This window comes from Protopterus annectens, chromosome 1.part1 (genome assembly GCF_019279795.1).
Source record: "Protopterus annectens isolate FY-2018-M chromosome 1.part1, PAN1.0, whole genome shotgun sequence".
In the NCBI taxonomy this organism is placed as follows: domain Eukaryota; kingdom Metazoa; phylum Chordata; order Ceratodontiformes; family Protopteridae; genus Protopterus; species Protopterus annectens.
The window spans coordinates 16670133-16697584 of record NC_056726.1 but is presented as its reverse complement, the minus strand read 5'-3'; the positions used below and the strand labels follow the sequence as shown (position 1 = coordinate 16697584).

Below are 27452 nucleotides of genomic sequence, written 5' to 3'. Positions count from 1 at the left end.
TCTGTACTTGCAACTATATTTATGCATTTTCCACATTTCTTGCCTTCTCATCTGATCCTTCACCTTATATTCTTTCTTTTGTTTTTTGGCACATTCCGTTGCTGCCTGATTTTTGTATACTTCTGGTTTCATTTCCATTCCTGCTTGATGCCGATATGCTTCTGCTAAACTAACCTTTGAGACTCAAACGATGGTCAGTAGGACTGCAGAGACATGTAATCGTGTAGAATTTGAGCAAATTATGGCACAGCCCATCCATATAATTGAAAGAATCTGAGAGATGACTTGCAGAATACTTCTGTTCTTAAGAAATTTGATGTGAATGAGAACTTACTGTGTCTAGTAAAGTTTATTTTGGGAAAAACCCAGTTAGTAGTACTTTAGCCTTTGAATGCAAGATATATATATATATATATATATATATATATATATATATATATACAGGTTGCATTTGAGAGTATTAATAGCTAGAAAAGCTGTCATGTGGGAGAAGATCTAATTTAATAACATTTTCTCTGTTAATGACATCCACCTAAAAGTGTAATACTTCAGGCTCATTGAACAGTTTCATGCCAAAGGAGAAAACAGTTGAACATGATTGTACCACCAGCATAGCCGGCTTTAGGCACCAGCGAACCCTGCGATCGCTGGGGGCCCCCAACCACAGCAATTTATCTGAAAATTGATATTTTATATTATGTCTGTCAAACCAACAAAAGTTAGTACAGCAGTCCTATATACTTACTAAACCAGGTGGGTAATAATAACTCTTATGTATATCTCCTTTAAAACTCAAAGATATTTTGGCTACAGTAACAGTGTTTTATCAAGTAACAGGCTTCACAATTCCATTAAATATTTTGCCACTGACATTGTGCCCCTAGCTTAGTTAAATCCTGCTGGTGAACACTGTCTCCACTAAAATTAACAACGTAGATCGCTTTAGGTACTTGCAATACCCGTGGCTGCAGGGCCCCCCTTGACTGTGGAAGGGGCCCCACAAAAGCTGCTTCTGGCTGTGGAAAAATGAGGAGAAAAAAATATACTGATTTCCTGATCATGCAATTTTACCTTAACAGGGCTGTGATATGACCCTTTCAGGATACCGTTGATAAACATGAGAAAAGTAAGCACTAGACAGATCAGCAAGCAGCCAAGAGTGACTGATTTCAGTGCACACCTTGGATTCTGAAGAGCTGAAGCTTCCAATCTTTAAGAATCGTTTTCTCTTTCAGGGAGTTTTATAAATCAGAACACAAGATACTATAACATTCAAGTTTGTTGCTAAACAGTTCTGTGCAATGCCAGAAATAATTGCAGAATAAAGGCTCAAAATCAGGAATGGTTTTAAGTATTACTCTAATTCACTTAAAAAGTTAATACATTTTGCATCTACATGCATTTTTTGGACAATAGGAAGTGTAAAACTCTGATGTCTGAATTTATTGACTGAAATCCTGAATAATTTACCAGCAAATCAAACTTTTTATGAAAAGAGCAAAATTATGAGGCAAAATCATGGAAAGGTCTCTGAAATCGGACAAAGTGACAGATATGCATTACTCCTTAACACAGCCAGCCTTAGGCATAAGCCAACTAGGTGTCCACCTAGGGCACTGCTCTAGCAAGGGCACTTTTCCAGTATTTATTTGGTGTAGGTAGACAAGGATGGGGGCACTGGGTGGTGTGGGGGGGTTCCATGGAGCCCTTTTGCCTAGGGCACTAGTTGACTTAAGGCCGGTCCTGCTCCTTAATGAGGCAAATAATAGTGACTTATCTCTGCTGCTGTTTGACGACTGCTAAACAGCAGTCGCTGATCTGGTGTGGCAGTGTCAGTGTACCAGTGTTGCACAATGTATTGCTATTTGCTGTAACAAGTATGAAGCTAGTACTGATATGCCTAATGCATGTAAAAAATATCACTGATTTTTATCTGTGCACACACACTCAATAATGCCAGGATACATACATTATTCTTCTGGGTATCAGCAAAAAATGTAGCTAACAAGTAATTATATTTCAAAAGTAAGGCCTAAAATATATCACAGAACATTCAGACACTTAGCTCTAATAGGAGTCTGGTTGCCCCACTCCCCAGACTGTATGAATGGATACAGTGGGGGCTCCCTTAATCATCCTTGACTCTGTGGGGACCCCCACAAAACTTGGTGCTGGTTGGGGAAAAATGAGGAGGAAAAATGTAGTAACTTTCTGATAACACTCTTTAACCTTAATAAAGCTGTGATAAGATCCTTTTAGGATAAAGTTGATAATGGCCTCTTCTCTTAACCACACCCATTCAAAAACCAGCCCTGCTGACATGTGTTAACAGAAGGTTGATGTAGGTTATGGGGGGTGCTGGGGATTGTGTGGTTATTACTACTTTAATTTTCATCACATTCAGACTTTAGAAGTGTACACAAGAGGTCACTATAAGTTGTGTTTGGGCTGGGGACAGTGTAGTCATTTTTTCTTTTACTTTTCTCACAGACCTCAGAGGTGTACAAAGAATGTTACTATATCTTGAGTAGGGGCAGTGTACTATCTAGGAGCAATACAGTGGAATACATTACTGTAATCATTATGTTTTTTTGACTTTCACATCAGTTACGTATACAAGTGGCTGCCTTGGGGGGTTGGGATGAGGAGGTATGCTATGTATGTCAGCAGACACTTGAAATGCATGCCTGTGGCAATTTGAACCTCTGCTTCCATCCCAGTCTAACACCAGAGGGATACATAGGCATTACAGTCTTTTTTGGGGGGTGAGGGAGGCAGACTGTATTCCCAGATAGGACCTGTGTATCCTCACAACAATTGCCTTGGTAGTTTATTATGAACTACTATTTTGTCATCTTTGAACATTAAGCCTTGGTCACAACTTAGGTCTTTCTTGAAAGAAAAAAACAAAAAAAGACCAAGTCTTTTCTTACTCATAATTTTTGTTTAGACCACTGTTGGATTAAAAGGTTGGGAAATGCCCTACAACACATCCCAGAGAATCTATAACCCTTATAGCTTCTGGAGGCACCTACTTAATTGAGTTATTTCTTACATTGCTATTACTCCTCTGTCTTGGACATGAAGGATGTGTTGAAAGCATGCAAGGACAAATAAAGCTGAACCATACTGAATTTCTTTCCTTAATAATGATTTATGTTCAAGCCGTCACTGGATTAAAAGGTTGTCTAAAAATTAAAAAAAAAAACTTTAAAATGCACATTAGAGCACATAGAAAGTCATGGCTTCTTGAAAAAGCTGAAGAGTAAAGCAAAATGTGAGTAAATGAAGAAAAAAGTAACGTGCATGCTATGGTGAGCCCACAATGTGGGGAAAATGGAGGGAGCACTGAAGGATGTGTGTGTATGGGGGTGCTGAAACAGAGGGCAGTGCGTAGGGTGCAATTTCAGATAAGTCCAACCCTGTCCATAAAATTACTGTAATGTATCATTGTTGCAGCTAAATGCCGTAACTGTGAATGCCCCTTTGTGAGATGGGCCAACATAGTGTGGTACTGGTACATAAGCCTGTTGTAATGTAAAAACATTGTAGCTACAGGTCATTCTGTGTGTACTACTGCTAAAAGTTTGCAGAATGAACTAAAAGGTTGCTTAGGAGGGATGGCAGTGACAGGGTAATACTTAGACTGAATACGCCTAGGGGCCCCCAACCTGACACTTGCTGGGGGCCCCCAAAATGCTAACACCGGCCCTGACCACCAGTCAGTTCCATACACAACTGAGTTTGAAACCATGTTGTTTGTTTGCTACAGACACCACCAGTGGTAACCATGGTAAAAGAGCCAAGGATACTAGAAAGAAAAACAAAGTGGAACAGTACTTACTAAAACGGTTCAGCACTGCCTGTGACATCATTTTAAACTGAAAGGTCATATACTGTTTAATTAAGTAAGGTTCAGCAAAACACTTATTTCTCCACTGAGACTTACCACAACACTATCATTTAAGAGTTCAATGATTATGGCAACTAAAAAACAACTTAAGCTTAAAATGTCTCATTCATATTTGAAATTGCTTAATGTTAACAGTCTTAGTCAGATTCTGAAGGTGGACACGTTTTTGATATAATGCCGTAACTAGATGGTTTTCTAGTAGATTTAAATCATGCTTATTTAAAAGACTATTTACTGTTGAACTTTACAGTCTAAACGCCAAATTGTCATGCATAATTTTAAATCCCTAATTGCTAAGAAGTATTCTTTTAATGCACAATCCATTTCCTGTAAGTGTATTGGACAGTACTGCTTTTACATTCTGATTTCATAAAACACTTTGTAGTACATTGATCTGTTGTCTGAGGTTTGACATGAAATTAAGTGAAAGAAGTTTGTATTGACTGTTTACAGTTGGAATGCCATGGTAAAATGATTTTATTTGTAGGTACTGAAGTTTAAAGTGTGGCTGGATTATTTTTATTACAGTATCAAAAAGAATGTGTAAATATGATGTTGTAATTTCACCCATACTGCCAGTACGCTTAGGCCAGTCCTCTGTTTAGGAAGTGCTTTGTTGGTTTTGGCTGTAGCAGATGACTACAGGCCCCACCACAGCTTCCTCAGATCATTCCTATCTTTCTGGTTCTCTCAATCAACGTTCATACCTCTCAACCTCTCAGAGCAGGAAATCTGGACAATGCCAGAAATAATGGGAGGACATAGGCCCAAAAATAGGGACAGATTATAAATATTGCTTCTACAAACTTAGAAGGTTGCTAGAATGGCAGATGTTTGCATCATTATGTATTTACTGAAGGATATAAAGTCTGGAATTCATTATTTAGTATTATTTAGTGACTTTAATCCTCAATGATTTGTCAGAAAACCATACATTTTATTAAGAACAGACCAAAAATGTGAGGCAAAAATCTGGACATTCTGCAAAAATTTGTACAGTTGAGAGGCATGTCAGCCATGTTGAGTAGGAAGCTTGAATTTAATCCTCCTACGCATGGGCCTGGAGAATTTCATGCATGAAACCGAGTCTGAGGATTTTGTTCTGGGAAATATAAAGAGATAATGAGTATAGCTGCTTTATTAATTCAGCCCATAAGAACTCTTCCTGCAAGAAGGAGGGGGGCTCTTAATTCCCTTTCTTCATTTAAAAAGTGACTTAACATTTCTGTGTAGCAGGCAGCTATGGAGTCTCTGGTCATTATCAGGATCCGAGAAGACAGTCTTCAGGGATGTAATTTTTCTTAGTCTGCTAACACCTGGACTTGGAATAGAAAGCATGCGTGCAATGCACATGCACATGCACACACTCTGTCCTTATAGATCTGATCTCAAGAAGCACATTAAAGAGGAGTCTTTTCTGACTACTATAAGTATAGGCCCAGTCACTTGGCTATCTCACTGCATGACAGGAAGTGAAAGGTTTTGGACAGGCATGGCAAGAGATTCAGTTTGTCATTCAGCTTGGGTTTTATTCTCTTAATGTCATTTTTCATCTGTAATACCCTACTATATTTCTTTGATTTTTCTTTCCTTTTATATTCATTTGATAGCTAGATATGCGGACGGGCCCTCAGAGACACATATTAGCAACACTCCTGGTTAATTACAAAAGCAAACCGTCAAATTCAACAATACAGTTTATACGGGTTGTTAGAGTTCATATGGCTTTTAGTCCACAAGAAGCTACCATTTAAAAGTGACTTGAAATATAAAAGGAGAAAAATGTGTTCCATGGAATGAGATCTTCCTAAACCACAAAGACACATAAGAAATACCCTCAGCAGCCCCAAACACACTCTTTCAAAACAACACCCACGTCAACACATAGAGCTACATCTCATGGAGCCTCTACCTCTAAGTTCATAAGGCAAGTCACCACAAAATCCAACATTCTAGTCATCGGAGACTCTGTCATGAGACACACTGATATCCCTCTCACTAGGCTAAGTAAGGAGAAAGTTACGGTCAGTTGCTTATCAGGGGCTAGGATCCACTACATTACACATGCACTCGGGTCATTGGGCTACAATTACCAATATGACTCAGTCATAGTCCATGAGGGAGTAAATGACCTGAGACGTACCTCCCTAGACTATATGAAGTGAGACATCATAAAGCTCTCGGAATATGTGTCTCAGGATGGTGTGAGCCTAGCATTGAGCAGGATTTTGCCTTCTGCAAGGATGATGCCACAATATGAACAAAAGGTGAGTGACTTTAATAATTGGCTTAGTTTTGGGTGTCATCCTAAGAGGGTTCAATATTTGTCAGCATGGAAGGAGATGGTCAACATACCACGCTGCTTTGCCAGGGATGGTCTGCACCTCTCCCCTCTAGGTTTTTGAATATTAGTTAAAACATTGTCTTCTCCCATACTGCCTTTTTTAGGCAATGCCAAACTGAAATTACTTCCGACATAGCAAATCAAAACCAAGAAAATCTAAAGGTATTACTGATCAGTGCTAGGAGCCTAAACAAAAAATTCCACTCCTTGGAAGCACTCTTTACCCTAGAGAATGCTGACGTCTGTGCGGTCTCTGAGATGTGGTTTAAACCCGTGGACAGCACACTAACAGTGCAAGGTTATAATGCCTTCCACACGTTTAGACCAGCTACTTCACAGGCAAGGACTAAAGGTGGAGGTGTCTCTGTTTACAATCAGAAATAAATATACTTCTGGTCAAACAGGACAATGCACTTGAGCTGCCCCATGTTCAAATCACCATAGGTAAAATCCAATACCACTTCCTTGCAAGCTATAGGTCCTCCTCTATGACCCAGGAAACCAATACCATGTATTTAAACTTATTAGAAACATTAACCATCCAACCCAATACCATATTCATGGGTGACTTTAATTACCCTACTATTAACTGGGAATCTTATATGACATCAAACGTACATGCACAGAGATTCCTGGATTTTGTAAACACAAACTCCCTGGACCAGATAGTCAATACACCAACCAGGGGTGCAACCATACTGGATCTGGTCCTCACTAATATGGAAGAGTGCTGCACACCCCCTACTGTAATGTTTTCCCTGGTAAGGTCAGACCACAAAATGGTCTCCTTTGAATTAAAAATAAAACCTGGGCCCCCAGTTAAGCCAGGAATATTCAGGAACTATTCTAAGGCTAACCGCTTGCTATTAAGTGAGAACCTGGAAAAATTTCAAGCCCCTGTAAACCCTGAGAACACTTCTGCATATGCAGAACTGTTCACAGAAACCCTGTACATGCATATTAATAGCTGCACAGAGGCAGCTGTACCCACTAGGAAGCCATACAGAATTAGCTCAAAAAAACAAGCCACCCTGGTAAAATCACAAAATCAATCAGATGTATAACAGGAGGAAGAAAATCATGGCATAAATTAGGAGGTGCAGCACCCAACAGGATAAAAGCACTCTCATCAAACTAAATAAACAACTCAGAAGACAAAGTCTGCCACAGCCAAATTTGAGGTAAGTTTGGCCTCCCATGCTAAGGACAACCACAAAGCATTCTTTAGCTCAAAGACAATACACAATTGTGTGCAGAGTTCATTGTAAATGGAGCCACCTATAGTGAGCCAGAACATATAGCAAACCTACTGGCTGATAAATTCAGCTCCAACTTTACCCCTTTCTCATCCTCAACCTTCCCTCAGGAAATATCATCAAACGTAACTCCCCCTACTATCACTAGGGAACAGGTCCTTAATGCTCTCTCCAAGACCAAGAACACTGCATCAGTGGGCCCAGACAATATGACAGGATGCCTTCTAAATAGCATGAAACATGACCTATCGGGGTCTCTGGAGTTACTATTTAACCATAGCCTCCAAACATGCTTCGTGCCTCATGAATGGAGAAAGGTAGCAGTCATCTCTCTGCATAAAGGTGGACATCTACAGACCCTGGAAACTAGAGACCCATAAGTCTCACTAGTGCTATATGTAAAGCCATGGAAAGAATTATCATGGAGATGATCAACATAGATATAGTAAACCTCCAGACACTGGACCCAACCCAGTTTGGTTTCGTCAAGGCCGATCATGCCTCCTCAACCTGGTAGACTTCTTTGAGAAGGTCTTTGACACAATAAACCATTCGGGCATTGTTGACAAACTCAAGAGGTTAGGTACAAACCTGTATGTCACCCAGTGGATAGCAAACTGGCTCACAGACAGGACCCAGGAAGTTAGATTTGGGAGTCCACCTCTACAAAGAGGCCAGTCACAAGTGGAGTCCCTCAGGGATCAGTCCTTGGACTGCTCCTTTTTGGCATTTACTTCTCAGAAGTCAAGGCCAATGTCAGTAGTCTCTGGCTGACTAAATTTGCAGATGATTGCAAATTAGGAGCAACTGACACAAATGTTCTCCAGGAGGGGCTAACACAGACAAACAAATGGTGTCAGAGCCATGGACTAAAGCTAAATGCCAAGAAATGCCTAATAATATCCTTTGGGAAGTCATCCATCCCTGGTAACTATCATATTGACAACACACTCCTTAGAGTTGATCCAGTAGTCAGGGACTCAGGGACATACTTAGATAGTAATCTAGGCTTTGATCATCATGTGCCTACAGTGGTGAGGAAATCATTCTATGTTGCGCAACTTATAAACAAAGGTAAGGCATCTAAGTCCAAGGAAGTCATTGTTCCACTGTATTCGGCATTCATCAGACCTATCATTGAGCACAATGCCCCCTTTGGTATGTACCTAACCAGGCATATCCAACAACTTTAATGTCCACAGAGGTTTCTCACTAAAAGAATACAAGGCGTAAGTAATATGTCCTCTGCTGACCGCCTCAAGGCCCTATCCCTGTATTTTGTCTCCTACAGGCTTTTGAGAGGAGATCTATGCCTGGCATAAAGGGCATTGTCAGACCCCACTCTGATGGACCTCCTGCATATCCACAAAACAAACAGTATTACCTATTCTAAAGACTTAAACCTTGCCTGTGATATAAATAGGACTTGCTGGAGAAATAGGTATGTATCCCAGAGACTACCCCATCTATAGAACAGGCTCCTCATCCATGTGAAGCAGAGTTCCACCCTAACCCAATTCAAGTGCAACTTGGAGAATTGGATGGGAAACCTGAAATTCATCCCTGGTTTGGCATTTATGTCTCTAATGGACACAGGTAACCTGTAAATGGTTCATCTCCCAGGCCCATGCTTACACTTATCAAGGGTGTCAGAACTTGTCAGAAATTTGGGATGCATGGCTAGGCTTAAAAAGGCCCTTGTGGTCATTAGCCTAGTAAACATCTATGAAGCTATGAACCTGTGAACCTATAAGAGACAACTAAAGTATGTTATGTTGGTGCTTTGTAATAGGATTAAAGGCCTGAGGGGAAATGTAAGAAAAGATTTATGGATAAAATAATTGGAGTACATTGTGTAGATACATGTATAGCATCAAGAAATAAAAAGGTATGCTGGAGGATAGATGGATTGTTATTTTGTAGTCTAGAAAATAAACAATGAGAGACATATGCACATTTTGTGTATTAAGATATGTGATAGCAGGAAAACTATCAAATTGCACAGCATTAAGAAGTTAAATTTAAAACATTTAGATAAGAGAGGGACAGAATCTCTCTAATCATATGCTATAGTGCTAGTAGAATATGAATTTGGAAAGGATGTCCTTCAAGCATTTTGTCCCAAGGTTCTTCCTTAAACGTATTTGTCTAGGAAAGGATGTCTGTCAAGACATTCTTTCCCAAGTCATTTCCTTAAACTTATCTGTCTAAGTCTATCTTTATGTGGTGTTACGATGTAGGATTCTTTCTAGGTGCGTATTCAATGCAGTGAGTCCCCTAATATGTGAGAACATTATTGTGTCTGTTGATATCCAAGAGGACTCATACTCCTTATTAATCATTACATTAGTTAATGCTTGATCCCGAGAATACCGATGTAACTGAAATCTCCGTAGTTATAATTTAGTATTACTCTCATGTACTTAAGTTTTGTCTGCAGATAGCTCTTAGTTGGGTGGCACAGTGGTTTAGCAGTTAACATTGCCACCTCAAAGTACTTGGTTCTCGAGTTTGTTTCCTAGTTGGGGTGTCTTCTCCAATGAGTCTGCATACCCCTGATGACAGTGCAGGTTTGTGTTGGGTGATTTTGTTTCTCTTCACATACCAAAGACATGCTGTAATTGAACAGATATTCCTCCAGACTGACACATAGTTGTGTGTGCCATGTATGATTGAGTATGCATGTGTGGCTCCTGTGATAAACTGGCATCGTAGCACGAACTAGTTTCTCTCATTTGTGCCCACTGAGTGCCAGGATAGCCTCATCCTTGTCTGTGGCTGTGTTGCTGATAAACAAAATATAAAAGTACAACAAATGAGTTTTACTTTGAGGGTACCAATAACTGGAGGACATTGGGAATGCATGTCCCTTTGTTCAGGTGCAAGAACACCAAAATGGAATAAAGGTTGTCCTACCCTGATACCCTGACAAACATAGGTCTTGCGAAAGCTGAACATATGTTCAAAAGGATGAGAATGATATTTTCAAGTGTAAACTTACTGCAGAAGGCCATCACAGAGGTGATCCAGTATGACTAGTTAACACATATCACTAATTTCAAATGCATATTCAAGGATGGTGTAACATGGGTGCCAAAAGGATAAAAGGAATATTGTAACATTTGTCAGTGTATAATGTGCAGGCAGTATGAGCTAGCAAGAATTTTAGTTTCATTCATAGTAAGCAGTGTGTCTTGTATCTCTATCCTTCTGAAAAAAACATTTGGGAGAGACTGTGTATGTGAAGAAATGTGTAATGTTACTTTGGGGAGCATTTTCACCCATCAGTGAAGAGTGTTATGACCTTGGGTGAAAAAAGTAACACATTGTAAGAGGTGGAGTTCCTTTTGTAAAGATTTGGGAGGCGAAGTCCCCCATATGGATATTCTATGTTATATAGAACTAGTATTGCTGGAGGCATGTTACTTGTACATGAATGTTCCAGATGTATCCCATGATTTGAGAGCAATGACATGTTACTTAGACATTAATTTCCCAGATGTATCCCATGATTTGAAAACAATGACATACTATATCTAACCATGCTTATTGGCAGATCTTTTTAGAAACAAGAAATGGCCCCACTAATTTGCTTCAGCATTCAAACTGTCCTTTAGTGGCACATTACAGACATAGTGTGGTTTCACTCCTTGGTATCGCAGTGCAAACTTGGTCCACTCTTTTTTTTTGCTTGCTTAGTCTTTGGTTTTATGGTTAACAGAGACACTGATTTCACTTGAGTATTATTCCTACAGATGTGTTCATTTAGTGACATAAAGCTCCATTTCATGACAGTCAGATGCTTATTGCAGTTCAGTTTTAATGATGAAAGTTATGATGGTGAGGAAGGTGCAGACCTGTTTGGGTTGCTGTTAAGGCAGCAGTCCTGGCATTTGTATTGGTCCCTCGTCATGCTTGTTCTGTGCATTCAGCTGCTAGAAACAGTGTCTTTTATGTCAGTGTGTGTGTGTGTGTGTGTGTGTGTGTGTGTGTGTGTGTGTGTGTGTATGCATCTGTATATATCTGTGTGAGAGAGAGAGGGTGGGATAAATAAGACCACATGTGATAACACACATTAGAAGTGAATATGCTCTTTAAGTAGGGGTATTATTTATTTACATTTGGTGATCAGGTTAGTTCTATTAGGCGGTGGCATTTTTTTCAGGGTACATCCAATGTGGTATTTGTATTGACTAGAGAAGTTTGGATAGGACACTGAGGACTACTCTTTTCAATAAGTCCAATGGTGATTTTTTGCACCCATCTTGGCTACCACCATCTCATCTAGATGGCATCTCAATTTGATGTCTACTCCAAAGGATGGATAAGAGACACACAAGGCTCAGCAATTTCAGTTTAGCTAAATAAATAAATAAATAAATAAATAAATAAATAAATATATATATATATATATATATATATATATATATATATATATATATATATATATATATATATGTATATACTGCCTGTCTAGTATATGAGGACAGTGGCACAAGGAAATGTAGTGGTCTAGTGCCAGCTGTTGGCTAATTTTGTGGCATGATTCAGCAATGTTGTTTTCTTTCTTAAATGTGCTAAAAGTGAATGACTACAGATACTTGTGCAGAAAGTTTTTAATTTCACAGATGGAAGCCATTAGGAGGGAACAGGGCTGCATGTATTGAAGCACTACTGCCACATAATGCCAAGGCATGGTAGTTGATTCTCTGATCTCTAAAACTGTAGCTGACAGTATGGGTTTGCAGGTCAGAGCAAGATTCACTTTGCAGTGAGATACTGAGAACTTTGCAGACATTGCTAGGTTAACATCAGGCAAGCCCTGTGGGAAGATGGTCAGTAGGTTGTAGTGAATATTATTTATGGCACTAGAACATTCATGGTGGAAGCTGAGAAATGAATTAATTAACATATTTAGGGATATGATCATTCTTTAAAGAACAAAAGATGAAGCATGCACTTCATGGATGCTATGAGGCACAGGACAGGGGGGTAATTACTCCTACATTAATAAGTCCTTCTCAGAACAATCTTTGCTTAGTTGCTATGGAAACATCTGAAAAAGACTATTTAAAGTTACAGTGGCCCTTAGTCTATACTCAGGGGTGATCAACAGTGCCACTGGCACTGTGCAGGAAAGCTGTCTGAGGACACAGAGACAGTAAGCCTTGCCTTTACTTCCCGCCCTTCCATGGCTGAATGTATCGGATGTTACCGGAAGCTATGTACCAAGATACAGCAAAGTTGTTCATAAGCATGATGAGAAGGAAGTTTGCAAAAGATAAAAATGATGCATTGTAACCTTCAAGGAAAGCAGTTCTGTTTTATTCAAGATTTTAACCTTTGAACTCTCCTTGTTGCACTTCTAGCTTTTTGAGGTGGTAGTTATACTATCACCAATGTTTTTTTTAACATTGTAAATAAGTGTTACTGACTTAAGAAGTATATATATATATATATATATATATATATATATATATATATATTTTTTTTTTTTTTGGTTCAGTTTGTTTCACTTTGCATCTTATATTCTCACAAGAATTTTGCTGCTGTAATGGTTCTGTGGCCATGGCTTGGAAGTTATTTAAGGAGTGGCTACAGATATGCACTCTTCTGTCTGGTATAAACAGCAATGTAATCATTCATAAATACAAGCAGTGGTGTTCCTTCTATTTACCTTTTTACCTCTGCAACTGTGTTGTAGGATTATTAGCCAACTCAAGTAAGGTACTCTGAGTTCCCTAGAAGTGGCATTAGATATATTTGGTTATTGACTAATAATACTAGATGCTGAAACTTACTCCCCTCTCGCTATGTCAGTAGAACCGCTGTGCTGGATATCTGTGTATTGCCATGTTGGTGCTGAGTAGAACAGTTGTGCTGGATATCTATGTATTGCTATGTTGGTGCTGAGTAGAACCTCTGTGCTGGATATCTGTGTATTGCCATGTTGGTGCTGAGTAGAACAGTTGTGCTGGATATCTGTGCATTGCTATGTTGGTGCTGAGTAGAACCTCTGTGCTGGATATCTGTGTATTGCTGTGTTGGTGCTGAGTAGAACAGTTGTGCTGGATATCTGTGCATTGCTATGTTGGTACTGAGTAGAACCTCTGTGCTGGATATCTGTGTATTGCTGTGTTGGTGCTGAGTAGAACAGTTGTGCTGGATATCTATGTATTGCTGTGTTGGTGCTGAGTAGAACCTCTGTGCTGGATATCTGTGTATTGCTGTGTTGGTGTTGAGTAGAACAGTTGTGCTGGATATCTGTGCATTGCTATGTTGGTGCTGAGTAGAACCTCTGTGCTGGATATCTGTGTATTGCCATGTTGGTGCTGAGTAGAACAGTTGTGCTGGATATCTATGTATTGCTGTGTTGGTGCTGAGTAGAACCACTGTGCTGGATGTATTGCTATGTTGGTGCTGAGTGAAATATGTTATTTCCTTATCACTGCTTGTATTTATATTATGCATTGTTTGCCTTTAAGGCTTCCACCAGCTATTGTGTTAAGATTCCCAAGCTTGTTAATTTTCCACCAAAAGCTCATAAGAAGTTTATTTTTTTCTTAGGTTGCAGGGGTCATTGCACTTTAAGCTGTTTCTTAATTGCATGCCATTAGTTGCTAGCACCACACAGACAAGTTGATATTTTCACAGCTCCAGTGACATTGCATGGGGCTTTAGAATCGTTCACATACTGTATACTAAAATGCCTGTTTCAAAGTTGAAAAAATATTTAGCCCGTCTTAATCAAGCTTCTACTATGATTTTGGAGTTGAGCTGGAAACTTTGCATTGGTAAAGCAAGTTGTTCAGTCACACAGGGGAAGCAGTGGGAATCGAACCATTTCTGCAAGATGTGACTTATTTGTATCTCATAATCTTGTTAGTCTACACTTCAGTGTTTATTTGTTGCAAATCTTATAGACTTTTGACCTTACAGTGTTATTTATTTATTTTTTTGCAGGTTATAATATCTGAAGGATAAACCAGAACTAGTAAGTTATTACACAGACACCTTCACAAGAGTTCCAAAGGTGAAGAGAAAGGCATTCAACATTCCTGCAGAAATGCGACTGTACATTTTGGATTGAAATCCCATAATTAAGGTAGGAAGTATAGTCTACACACTTCTTTAATAATCAAGTCACCATCTGTTTTAATTGCTGCTGTTGGAACTGTTTGCTTTTCAGTTTATAGACTTAAAGAAAATATACAAACTTATCTATAAATGAACACGTCATACAAAAATGTCTGTTGTTAGAGTTCTGCTTTGCCATTATATGAAAAAATAGCTTGCATAATTATACTGGTTATTTATGTTTACATGTTTTTGATATTGTCTTTTTTGTTACAGGATCTTAAAACAATTATAATAAATAGATAAGGATTAGTATTTGTGGAGAACCTTATAAATGCTTTGTGCCTAGTTCAGTTTTACATAGATCATTTTTTCCCCTTTTTAAATGTATGCAGTTGCTTGCTGAAATATTTGCTTTACAAGGAATTTTAGAATATGTTAAAAACTAATTTCTGTACATTGATTGAGATAAAAGTTCATGTCTGTATGTATTCTGAGGTCCAGATGTAATGCAGGATGACTACCGCAGTACTTTTAAAAACAATGCAATGTGGAGGGCTTTACTAAGTGACATATTGCAAATGAAGTAGGTGGCACAGTATTGTAGAAGTTACCATTGTTACTGCACAGCAATTGGCACTCTAGTCCAGTGTTTGGGTGGGGTGTTGTCTGTCTGGAGTCTGCATGTCATTTGTCTGTCCATGTGGGTTTTCACCAGGTGCTCAGGTTTTCTCCTGCATGGCAAAGAAATGGAGCTTGATGAACTAGCAAGCATCAGAATTACCGATAGGTGTGCATTGCATGTGGTCTTTGTGTGTGTGTGTGTGTGTGTGGGGGGTGGGGGTGGGGGTATTTGCACATGTGAGTTAAACCTGGAATGGAATGTTGTCCCATCTTGGACTAGTTTTCTGCCTTACCTCGTTAAGTTCCAGGGAGATTCCACCTCCATGATTCCGAATAGAGCAAAATAGGTATCAAAGTTAATGATGACTACATGTAGCAAATAATGCTTCATAACAAGGAAATTCTATAAACTGTTATAAGAATGTAAGATGTAAAATGAGAAGAGAACTATGATGTAGCATTCTACCTAACAAGTTAGCAAATAAGTAAGGAGAGATGGATTGTTACCAAGGACTGGAGTGGAAAACGTTTCTGCAGTTACCTCCCAGAATGTAGAAAATATATTGTGTGACATAAGTACAGGCTGAAAACATGCAGGAGGTGAATGCAGGCAGATTACAGACCTGAAATGAAATGTATTATTCCATTAACAGTGAAATTAAAAGTGGTTAATTTCAATACTAAAAAAGTGTATGTTATAATGTTGTGCCATCCTAATCTAATTAATTTAAATTATTTTTTTTCAGTTATAAAGCCTAAATATATATTTGCTAAATGTGCCAGAGAAGTACTAGGTTACTGTAAATATGCATTTGAGCTACTGTTTCCAGACAATTTTCTACCCATGTTAAGTATGTGTTTGAAAGAGATGGAGAGGGAGTCAGTAGAGAATATAAAGGACTGTAAATGTAGATAAAGAAGAAACTGAACTGTTAAATAGAAGGGGGATAGTACTAAAAAAGAAACAAAACAGTGGGAAAGGATAAGGGTAGCTGGGATAGACAGGAAGACCAACAATGATAAATGGCCAACTTACCCCAGTTAAGTTAAATATCACCTTTTGTCTTTTCTCAAAACAGGCTTTGGGCCTAGTTGGACCATCACAGTCAACACCTATAAGTAAGTAGATAAGTAAGGGTAAGTAGTAAGTGAATGTAAAGAGGTGAGGATGTAGACAGAGGCAGCAGATAACAGAGTGGGAGCTTCATATTTACAGATTCTGCACATACTGAAATTAATGCACTCCTTAGGAAAGTGTGGTTGAGCAAATGCATATATGAATATGTTTCTGTAGCTTGGAGAAAGAGATGGGAAAAATGGCTTCACCAGAAGAGAATGATATGTAGTAGGAGGAATTGGAAGGAGAAATGAGTGAGAATAGTGCCTAGAAGTAGAAATCTGATTTTTGCATTGAGTCCCACAGTTAGAAAATAAAACTCTAAAAATAAAGGTCTGCACACTCTTAAATTATATTCGGCCAACCAAAAACCCTGGATCACAAATAAAGTGTATGAGCTCCTAAAATCATGCAATACTGAGACAAGGATGCCAAAGAGGTAATAGTGGACTTCAGAAAAACCACGAGGCACATCCTCCTCTCACAATCGAGGGAGGAAATGGTAGAAAGGGTGAAGAGCACCAAACTCCTGGGGGTGCAGATTGCAGAAGACTTGACATGGTCCATTAACACAAATCACATTGTCAAGAAGGCACAACAAAGGCTCCATTTCCTATGCAGTTTGAAGAGAGCAAACTTTTCATCTTCGGTCCTCACAGCCTTCTACAGAGGCACCATTGAAAGCATCTTGACAAGCAATGTCACAGAATGGTACAGGAACTGCAAGGCTACAGATCGCAAGGCTCTCCAAAGGGTGGTGAAGGTGGCAGAGAGGATCAACAGGTCCATGCTTTCATCTATACAGGATCTGCACTCTGCACAATGTCTCGATAGAGCTACAGTGATGGTCAGAAATTGAACTCACCCAGCTCAGGGACTGTTTTTCTGCTTGACTTTGGGCAAGCTCTACAAAAGTATATGTTGCAAAATGTCTAGATTCAGAAATAATTTCTTTCCTTAGGCTATCAGACTACTAAACTTGAGTAGTAATGCAAGCCAACAGGTCATCTAGTCAGAGACTCCACAGTCTGAAGGGAATCTCTTCCTTAAAGTGCAATCAACCCACTGTTAGGATCTTCTCACCTTTGCAATAGCTCATCGAAAGCGTCTTACTTTTTGTGCAATAACTCAAAGAACAAGTTACATTCCGTACAACTGAAAGTGCTTTAGTCTCATAAGGTTCAAGTCTCAACTGTGATTATACTTACCTGTGCTATGCTAAGTGCTACTAATAGATAGGGATACAAACATTTAATTATGTCTAGTGTCATGTCAAATGTTACAAAAGTTGTTTATTTATATTTGTTATATTTATATGTATTGTCTGCACATAGAGCTCGAAGCAACAAAATTTCATTTAGCCTGCACTGAGGTGTGGGTCTAAATGACAATAAAGTTTACTTTAACTGTGACTATATATACCTTTTCCTGTACCTTCTGTGTTCAGACTGGTTGGGACATTTCATTCCTCTTTTGGTCTTGACAGGTGGGTGAGCAAGGTTTCTGTTTTCATTCAGTCATTTTTTTTTTCTCTAACTTTGTTTCTTCTATTTTATGAGAAGTTAACAGGACCAAGTAGTTTCTGTCTTCTGTCTTCATAAGTGTGCCCAGAGCTGTCATCATGGGGTCATTTGCCTGAGTTCTTTAATTTCATACATATCCTTACTGGAACTGGAGTAAACATAACATTACGGTAATATGTCATCTAGTACTGCTCATAACATTACGGTAATAAGTCATCTAGTACTGCTCATCTCATTACGGTAATAAGTCATCTAGTACTGCTTATAACATTACGGTAATAAGTCATCTAGTACTGCTCATCTCATTACGGTAATAAGTCATCTAGTACTGCTTATAACATTACGGTAATAAGTCATCTAGTACTGCTCATCTCATTACGGTAATAAGTCATCTAGTACTGCTCATAACATTACGGTAATAAGTCATCTAGTACTGCTCATCTCATTACGGTAATAAGTCATCTAGTACTGCTTATAACATTACGGTAATAAGTCATCTAGTACTGCTCATCTCATTTTGATGAGAAAACCTTCATGCAATGAGATAGTGGTTGCCTTTAAATATGACACGAGTTCCAGAAGTTCCAACTTTCCACATCAAGTGTGACTCTTCCTTCTCATTTCTCTGATTCTTCCTAACTGGAATTTCCTTTCTATTTGAGTCCTGAGTACCTAAGCTCTGATTTTCCTCCCTCCTCTTCCATATGTCTTTTAATGGACACTTGACTTCCTCACTCAGACTTTCCTCAGAAGGCTTTCTTTAGATAAATCATGTTTGCCAGAGAAGAAAAGCTGAAGACCAGCTTGGTCCTATTGATAAAACAATTTAACAAATATGAATGATCTTTACTCTGACTTCTTCTTTTGGAAGTGGACAACTGAGATACCATATTGTTTGTAACATATTTAGTGCTGATTAAAAATTAATACATTATTTTTTAATAGATTGCTTTTCCCATCCATGCTTTACTGCACCACTCCAACAAGATTATGTCCTTCATCTACATGTACCAGATGTTACATGCAGTGGTAGACATGGCCTGACCCATCTACATGTACCAAGATGTTACATGTAATGATAGGCATGGCCTGACCCATCTACATGTACTGAGATGTTACATGTAATGGTAGGCATGGCCTGACCCATCTACATATACCAAGATTATACCTGTAGTGGAAGGCATGGCCTGACCCATCTACATGTACTGAGATGTTGCATGTAATGGCAGGCATGGCCTGACCCATCTACATCTACCAAGATTATACCTGTAGTGGAAGGCATGGCCTGACCCATCTACATGTACTGAGATGTTGCATGTAATGGTAGGCATGGCCTGACCTATCTACATCTACCGAGATGTCACCTGTAATGGTAGACATGGCCTGACCCATCTACATGTACCAAGATGTTACATGTAATGATAGGCATGGCCTGACCCATCTACATGTACTGAGATGTTACATGTAATGGTAGGCATGGCCTGACCCATCTGCATATACCAAGATTATACCTGTAGTGGAAGGCATGGCCTGACCCATCTACATGTACTGAGATGTTGCATGTAATGGTAGGCATGGCCTGACCTATCTACATCTACCGAGATGTCACCTGTAATAGTAGGCATGGCCTGACCCATCTACATCTACCAAGATGTTACCTGTAATGTTAGGCATGGCCTGACCCATCTACATGTACCGAGATTTTACCTGTAATGGATGGTAGGCATGGCCTGACCCATCTACATGTACCAAGATGTTACCTGTAATGGAAGGCATGGCCTGGCCCATCTACATGTACCAAGATGTTACATGTAATGGTAGGCATGGCCTGACCCATTTACATGTACCAAGATGTTACCTGTAATGGTAGGCATGGCCTGACCTGTCTACATGAGCTGTTACCTGTAATGATAGGCATGGCCTGACCTGTTTACATGAGATGCTACATGCAATGGTAGGCATGACCTGACCCATCTACATGTACTAAGATGTTACCTGCAATGGTAGGCATGGCCTGACCCATCTACATGTACCAAGATGTTACCTGTAATGATAGGCATGGCCTGACCCATCTACATGTACCAAGATGTTACCTGTAATGGTAGGCATGGACTGTCCCATCTACATGTACCAAGATGTTACCTGTAATGGTAGGCATGGCCTGACCCATTTACATGTACCAAGATGTGACATGTAATGGTAGGCATAGCCTGACCCATCTACATGTACCGAGATGTTACCTGTAATGGTAGACATGGCTTAACCCATCTACATGTACCAAAATGTTACCTGTAATGGTAGGCATGGCCTGACCTGTCTACATGTACCAAGATGTTACCTGTAGTGGTAGGCATGGCCTGACCCATCTACATGTACCAAGATGTTACCTGTAATGGTAGGCATGGCCTGACCTGTCTACATGTACCAAGATGTTACCTGTAATGGTAGGCATGGCCTGACCAGCCATCTTTACAAACTGAGGATTATTTTCATACTTCTGAGGAGATTTTCACTGCTCTTCCTCTTTATTATTTGCTTTCCCATCACTGTCTCCCTCATACACTGCCCAGAACTGTTCAGTGTTGGAAAAATCAGAACAAGAAAAGTGACATAAATATATAAATACTTTTTAGATGGTATTATTACTTTTGCTTTGTTTCTTGATCTTCTATAAAACCTTTTTGGTTCATTAGTGAATTGTTTGTTTTATACTTTTCCTTTATATTTGTCTGTATACCTTCTAGATTTTTTTTTCTATGTGCTGAAATTTTTAGTTTATTATTGGAGGCAGTGGATGATTAATCCTAATGTGTTTTGATATTGGGTGTTGCTTTTACCGCATCTATCTTTTTAAAGAATTTTTAATGATCTGCTCCCTTTTTTGTATTCTTCTAATAGAGAAACTTAATATCTTTACATATTTCTTTAGTCAATACGTACATGCACTTACCCGAGCCAAAACTCTTAACAGTACCTCGAGTGATAGAAGCCTTAGTAGATATGTTTAGAAATGAATTTTTGGTGGAAGTCTGCCAATCCCTTGCATCTGGGAAACTAGACTGTTTTCACAGAGTAGTGGATTCTTGCAAATATATTTATAAGAATCCTATTGCAGATGCAGCCATGGTGTCTATGGATGCCGGCAAAGAGTCTTCTTTGGTGTTCTTTTGTCTTCTGGGGTTCTAACCAAGAACCCTCATTTCAATGACATGAAAATAAAATACTGGATAACTTTGAGAAGGACAACACTTGTGCCACTCTAGCCTTCCAGGATTTCAGTTGCTAGAGACTTGTTACTAAACCAGAGATACTGCTGTATTAGTTAAAGAACAAAGCTAAGGAGACCCCAGACAAAGCTCTGAGAGATACAGTGCAAGACTTACACAACCTGTCTTCCTAGATGGCAAAGCACTCTATCAGATGGGTCTATGATGTGTTGATACACCTTTTAGAGCAACGGCAGGTTCTGAGTCAGTTCTAAAGAGACATGTTTGGCTGAGGACCCCCCACTGAACCATGTTAAAACTGAACTCCTCAATACCCCATTTGAAAAGGAGTTGCTGTTTGGACTACCTGTTGAGCAGGTGTTTAAAAAGCTGGAGGAAGAGGGCAACATATGTAGTCAGTGAAACAGTTGTTTCATTTCCACGTAGTCGCCTATAGCAGAAAATTTCCCACAAAGCATTGGTCCTTCCCCCAGAGACTTAATAAAAGAAAAGAAAACAGCAAATGGGGAAGAGAGGCCACTAAGAGAAAAAATGTCAAGATTAAAAAGGGAAGCCTCAAGGCCCTCATGGTTGATATCTTGAAATGTGACAGCTATGACTCAGTAGAACTATACAATTTACCCTTTTATCCTTCAAAACTCTGGGATTTTCACAGAATCTTCTAAAATCTCAGATCTTACCCAAGCAGCAAAACTGGTTCTTGGCAGCATGGATAGAAACTATGAGTTAGAAGACATTTTGTTCAAGGGGAAACTGACCTTTCTGAGCAAGTACTTCAGCTCCATAGTACAATTGCATCACATCACAGCTAGGGACTTTCTAAGGATATTGGGATATGCAGCTTCCTCCAGCCTACTTATGATTTTGTACAGGCTACACATGAGGACACTGCAGTGGTACTTAAGAAACGGGTGATGCCAATATGTCCATTCCCTTCTACCTTGTATAAAAAAAAAAAAAAACTCTTTATGGTGGACAGAACAAGTGAAACTAAAAAATGGGAATGCCATTCCAAGTGGGGCTTGATACCCAGACACTAACAGTGGATTTCTTACACACACTCAGGAAGCTGACTCTTGGGGGGGGGGGGGTCTGAGGGTCCAGTGGATTTGGGATAAGTTAAAAAAAAAAGACACATTAATGTGAAGAAAATGATGGTCATGATCCTGCCTATTAAGGACCTGAAATAGGTTTGGAATATTGCACATTCTCACAGAAAACAACACTATGATATGGTACAACAAGCAAGGAGGAACACATTATTACCATCTCTGCAAGTTAGTGATGGAGGCGTACTCTCTGGCTGAGGATACAGACTTGACACTTGGGTATTATATCTCTTCTTTGACAATATACTGGCACATCATCTGAACAGAAAAGAACAGAAACAGAACCTCATGAGTAGATGTTGGACAATGATATTTTTCTAGATTTTTTTTTTCCTGGATCTTACCCATAGATAGGTAGCATCAAAAACTGACCTTTCTGCTTCTCTGGAAAACAGATATCTTCAAAAGTTTTGAAAGAGAACACATTTTTTCGGGGCCCAGGCAGCAAATGTCTTCTCCATCTGGAGAGAAGGCTTATTTTTGTATATATTTTCTCCAGTTCCTCTTCACCTCTGGGTAATACAAAAGGTAATGGAGAACAAGTAAAAAATGCTGCTAACACCCTCTTGGTCAAGACAATGCTAGGTCTCCATTCTAATGAGTGTGATAAGGACCGAGCCTTTACTGTTAACTCAGCACATGAAAGTCTTGACCCAAAATAAGGGGTTTGATGCATTACAACCTTAAGACCTTAAGACTAAGGGCTTGGATAATTATAGGTTCATAGGTTGGTACTAGGCTATTGGCCCTAGGGCCTATACAAGCCTAGCCATAACAATTCCCTGGCTACTCCCATACCCTTCAGGCACATATTCTCTGAGGATTATTTTCATTCTTATTAGAGGCTAATAAATCTAATGCAAGGAAACTGTATCTAGCAAAATGTAAAAGATTTTTCATTTGGTGTGAAAGAAGGGGTCCAGGCCTGTCCCAGTCATTGAAGTCCATGATCCCCAGTTACATGTCAGACCTTTTCAAATCAGTCTGACATCTCATTAAATTTGCATGTATCTGCCATTTCAACATGCCTGCCTTGGAAACTCCCGTTAAAGTCTAGACTATCTGTGAAGCAATCACTCAAGGGCATGCTGCACCTGAGATCTCCTAATAAAGCGATCTGTTCACAATGAGAAATCAGTTACATCTTACAAAAGGTAATGTTGCTGCACTGCCCCCCTTGTACCCATCCCAAAAACCTATTTTTTAGCAGCTGTCACCTCTGCCATAAGAATCTCAGAACTGCTGACTGTCATGTGCAAACAGCCTTTTCTCATCTTCGACAAGGGCAGAGCCACACTTCACACTGACTTTTCTTTCATGATTAAGGTAGTGACAGTGTTTCTTTGAATCAGGCTATTCACATTTCTGTTTTTTTTTACCCTACATCTAAAACAAAGGTGAAAGGATCTTGCATTCTACTGATGCAAATAGGCAACTGAAATATTAGATGGACAAAACAAAAAAAATGCAAACTAGACCAGTTATTTGTGCCCTTTGCAAAAAGTAGGAAGAGCAGACCTTTTTCTAAGCAAACAGTGTCTAAATAGGTAGCTCATTGCATCATCTTCTGCTATTCATTCTGTGCCTAGACTGCCCTAGAACAGGTGAGGTCAGTCTGCTAGAGCCACTGCAGCACCACCACCTGCCTAAATTGTTAGCACTTGGTCCATTTTGGAAGCAGTTACCTTGTCATCAATCCACACCTTTTTCAAAACATTATAACCTGGATATCTCCTCTAGGACAAAGGATGGTTTTGCCACAGTAGTCTTGCAGGGTATCTTGCAACTCAGTATTTCTCAGGCTCAAACTCTCCCAAGGCTCATAAATGTTTTCACTCTTCCCAAGAAGTTGTCAGTACAGCAACAGCGAACAACAAAATAATATGCTGTGTTAGGAACTTAGCATAAATCTAGACGTTCAGTTACTGTATATCTACTGTTGCAATATTATTTCCCTTCCTTCACCTTCTCCTACCTTTTTCTTTCCTGGGACGTCTTCATTGCTGGTGTAGGTCAGCACTATCTCTATCTATTATTCTGACAAGGTGCCCTACATTCCCAGGTTGATCTAGTTTTTGGGCAGGTAACTTAAGTAAATTCTTGTTGAGCATTTCTTTTAGAGTCCACATCATACATGGACCTTTGCTTTTCATGCTCTGGTCGCATAACTCACTACAAAAAGGGAACCAGAGTAAGAAAGCGCCAAAGATGGGATGGGTAAACTTCTCTCATATACCATTGATGTGTTAACATGCAGGAGGGAGGGAGTCCATTTGTCCAGAGGAAAGAATGCAAAGCTAAAGAAGTCTGGCCCAATTTCAAGCCTTCTGCAGCAGGTTATCACTGATGCAGCAAAAGACATTCTCAGACATTTAAAATTTTGGTAAATTTCTAACAAAACTGTACTTTCCTTGGATTCCAGAATCTCTGCCCTACATTCCTAGGTCCTACCTGCATTTCTAACTGCTAGGTCATACTGTATAGCATGATTAATTTCTTGAGGGGATGAAAGCACTCAATATGTATGTTTTTTTACGTGGAAGAATAAAGACAGCTTGTACTGAAGAGTTGGCTGACTATTAGTGGTTCCTGCTGCTGACAGTGTTTGTTTTGGGACATTTTTCTTTGGTGTATTATAGACACTGTGGTTACTTTTGGTTGTTTTTAATTTCTTGAGTAATGCCAGCATGTGGGCTCCTTGTATATCTGACCTCCTCTCATTCATACTATAAACATAATTTTTGTTCTTGGACTGTAGAACAGTCCAATAACCATGCTTGTCTGTGAGTATTACAGACTGGGTGTTTTGCACATGAAGGCTAAGCCTGATTTGGATATATTATATCATCAGTAGTTAAATCTAGACTATACCCATGGATAAGTGGTAGTCATTGTTGTTTTTCCCTCTTTGTTTAAAAAAAAAAAAAAAAAAGATGAGTGTACTGTTGTGGTTGGTTGTACACTGTTTTGGTAGGAGTACATACATTCACATTTTTACTTCTGCACATGCTATTGTACATTCTCACACTTTTGTTGTGTCACTGGGGTACTGCTGCGCCTGATTTACCTGACTTTTTATGTTTGATTTGTGTTTCTTTGTCTCCAGTTCTTGTATTATTTCTGGATGTATTAGGAGTTTCAGGTGCATAACTTTTTTATTAATCTGTTTTGCAAGGGGAGCTTTTTGAACTTGACTTCGTTATACTAATAGCTACAAAAATCAAATGTACATTGTTCAGTGGTAGCCACGACTTCTTTGTGCTTATACAGTTTTATCAGCAGATCATTTTTTTCTTTTATAGTCATCTGACTTATTAAGGAGGTTACATTACTTTTTAACTGCAAAGTAAAACTGCTTTTTTGACAGCTGATCTAGTTTGTCAGTGTCCTTCTGTCATTTCCCTCACATTATTAACTGTATCCCCGATTTTATTGCCATCTTCAGGCGACCTTGTGTTCATTGTTGCACTGGAAAGGAACATTTCAGATAAAACCAGACCTCTCATTAATCCCTGGTTTCCCGCTGTTCTTAAATGTCCCTTAATCATAAAACTTCAGTCATTTATACAACCACACAATCCATTTTGAACTGTTTTCTGAATGTTTTATTTTCTTAGAGAAACTCAGTGTGGAATTGTGATAAATCACATCCACAAAGTTGCCTCTGTCCAGTTCTTAGACTGCTGGTTATAACATTTCAAGAGTTCTGAGTGATGTAATTGGATCTCAGTGTAGTCATTATTGGTTTGGTACTGCAAACCCACTGGTAGCTAGAAAAGCCATGCCCCTTCTTATGTAAAAATATAAGCATGTTTGGGTGTGCATATGTATGCACATGTGTACATGCATCTTTCAGTATGTCTATCAACCTGTTTACCCTAGCATTAGACCCCAGATAAAGAGTGTGCTAAAATGCATGTCTAGGATACTATATAAATAATTTTGTTTATCTACACTCTTGGCATATCAACAATTTTGTACTTGTTTTGCCATTAAAGTCACTACAATTTACACTATTTACTAAAATTTAATGTAAAAGTCCACACACTCCTGGCACAAAACTCTGAAATGTATATCCTTAAAAGAGCCCAAAATGTTCTACCTAGCTGAAATAACCTCCCAAATCCAAATCTGCAGTTAACTTTAAAGAAAAGAAAAAAAAGAAAGAACAAAAAACATAAAGTCATATACAGACATCCTTTTTGATTCTTGTGATTTCATGTTCATTTAAAGACGAAGAAAAATATTTAAAAACAAAAAGTAGCATCACACGTCACACGCTGTACAAATAAAATGCATACATACACAAAACCCTCCAAAAAGAAAATATTGCCCACCTAATTCATCCCCCTGAAAATAAAATTAATTCTTATTACAATGAGAACAAAAATAAAGTAGCGCAGTAAATTGTAAAAATAAAACACACTGACCATAAATGGTCATTTGAAAACAGACATAGGTAAAAATGGACATGATTTCAACTATCATATTCTTTTTTTCCTCAAATATTTTTTTATTTTCAATTAAAATGTTTACATAATATTTTTAAATATCATTTTAAACAACTATATACAATATTTACAATAACCTGACTTTCAGTTATATACACTGTATGTTATTAAATATAGAATTAACAGATCAGTTATCAGAGATACAATACGGATTATTGCAGAGTGTCCAACAAAGATATAACTTTCTTCCAAGGATTATTTACCAATGGCCTGGGATATGTTCATAGCTCTTTGATTTTTATTTCCATCGATGCAATTGTCTTCAGTAAAGTGCAGAATTCTTCCAATGTCGGGGGTGTATTTGAATTCCACCTTCTGGTTACGCATTTCCTAGATATAGCAAGTATTGTCCATAACAAATACAGATTTGCCTTATTCAGGTAGGGACCTTCATTTACATTTACTATAATCAATACTTTAGTTAAGGTAAAGGATTCATTAAATAAAGCTTGTAAAAAATGATTGATTCCTTTCCAATATGATTTAATTTTATTACATTCATAAAAAATATGGTGCTGCGGTAGCGTTGTCGCCTCACAGTTAGACGTTGCCCGTTCGATCCTCAGTTATAAGCATCTTCTGTGTGGCGACATGCATGAACGGGCCTTCCTTCATTGAAGGTTGTGCATTAGGCCCGGCAAGCCAGCACGTAAAACTCTACTGCCAGTCATGGGTGGGATTAGGAAGGAATGTTATAAAAGAAAGAAAAGAGATTAAGAGGTATACGATGATGTGTTGTATGTTGGAAACA

General features: G+C 38.8%; 1 protein-coding gene across 1 annotated transcript in view; it reads left to right on the top strand.

The window, feature by feature from the left end:
- The window catches only part of PDZD2 (PDZ domain containing 2), a 2738687-nt gene that overhangs the window by 295574 nt on the left and 2415661 nt on the right, over positions 1-27452 (top strand). Inside the window, exon 2 of the mRNA XM_044073368.1 lies at positions 14477-14618. The gene's annotated coding sequence lies outside the window, so the exon portion shown is untranslated. The remainder of the gene's footprint in view (positions 1-14476; positions 14619-27452) is intronic.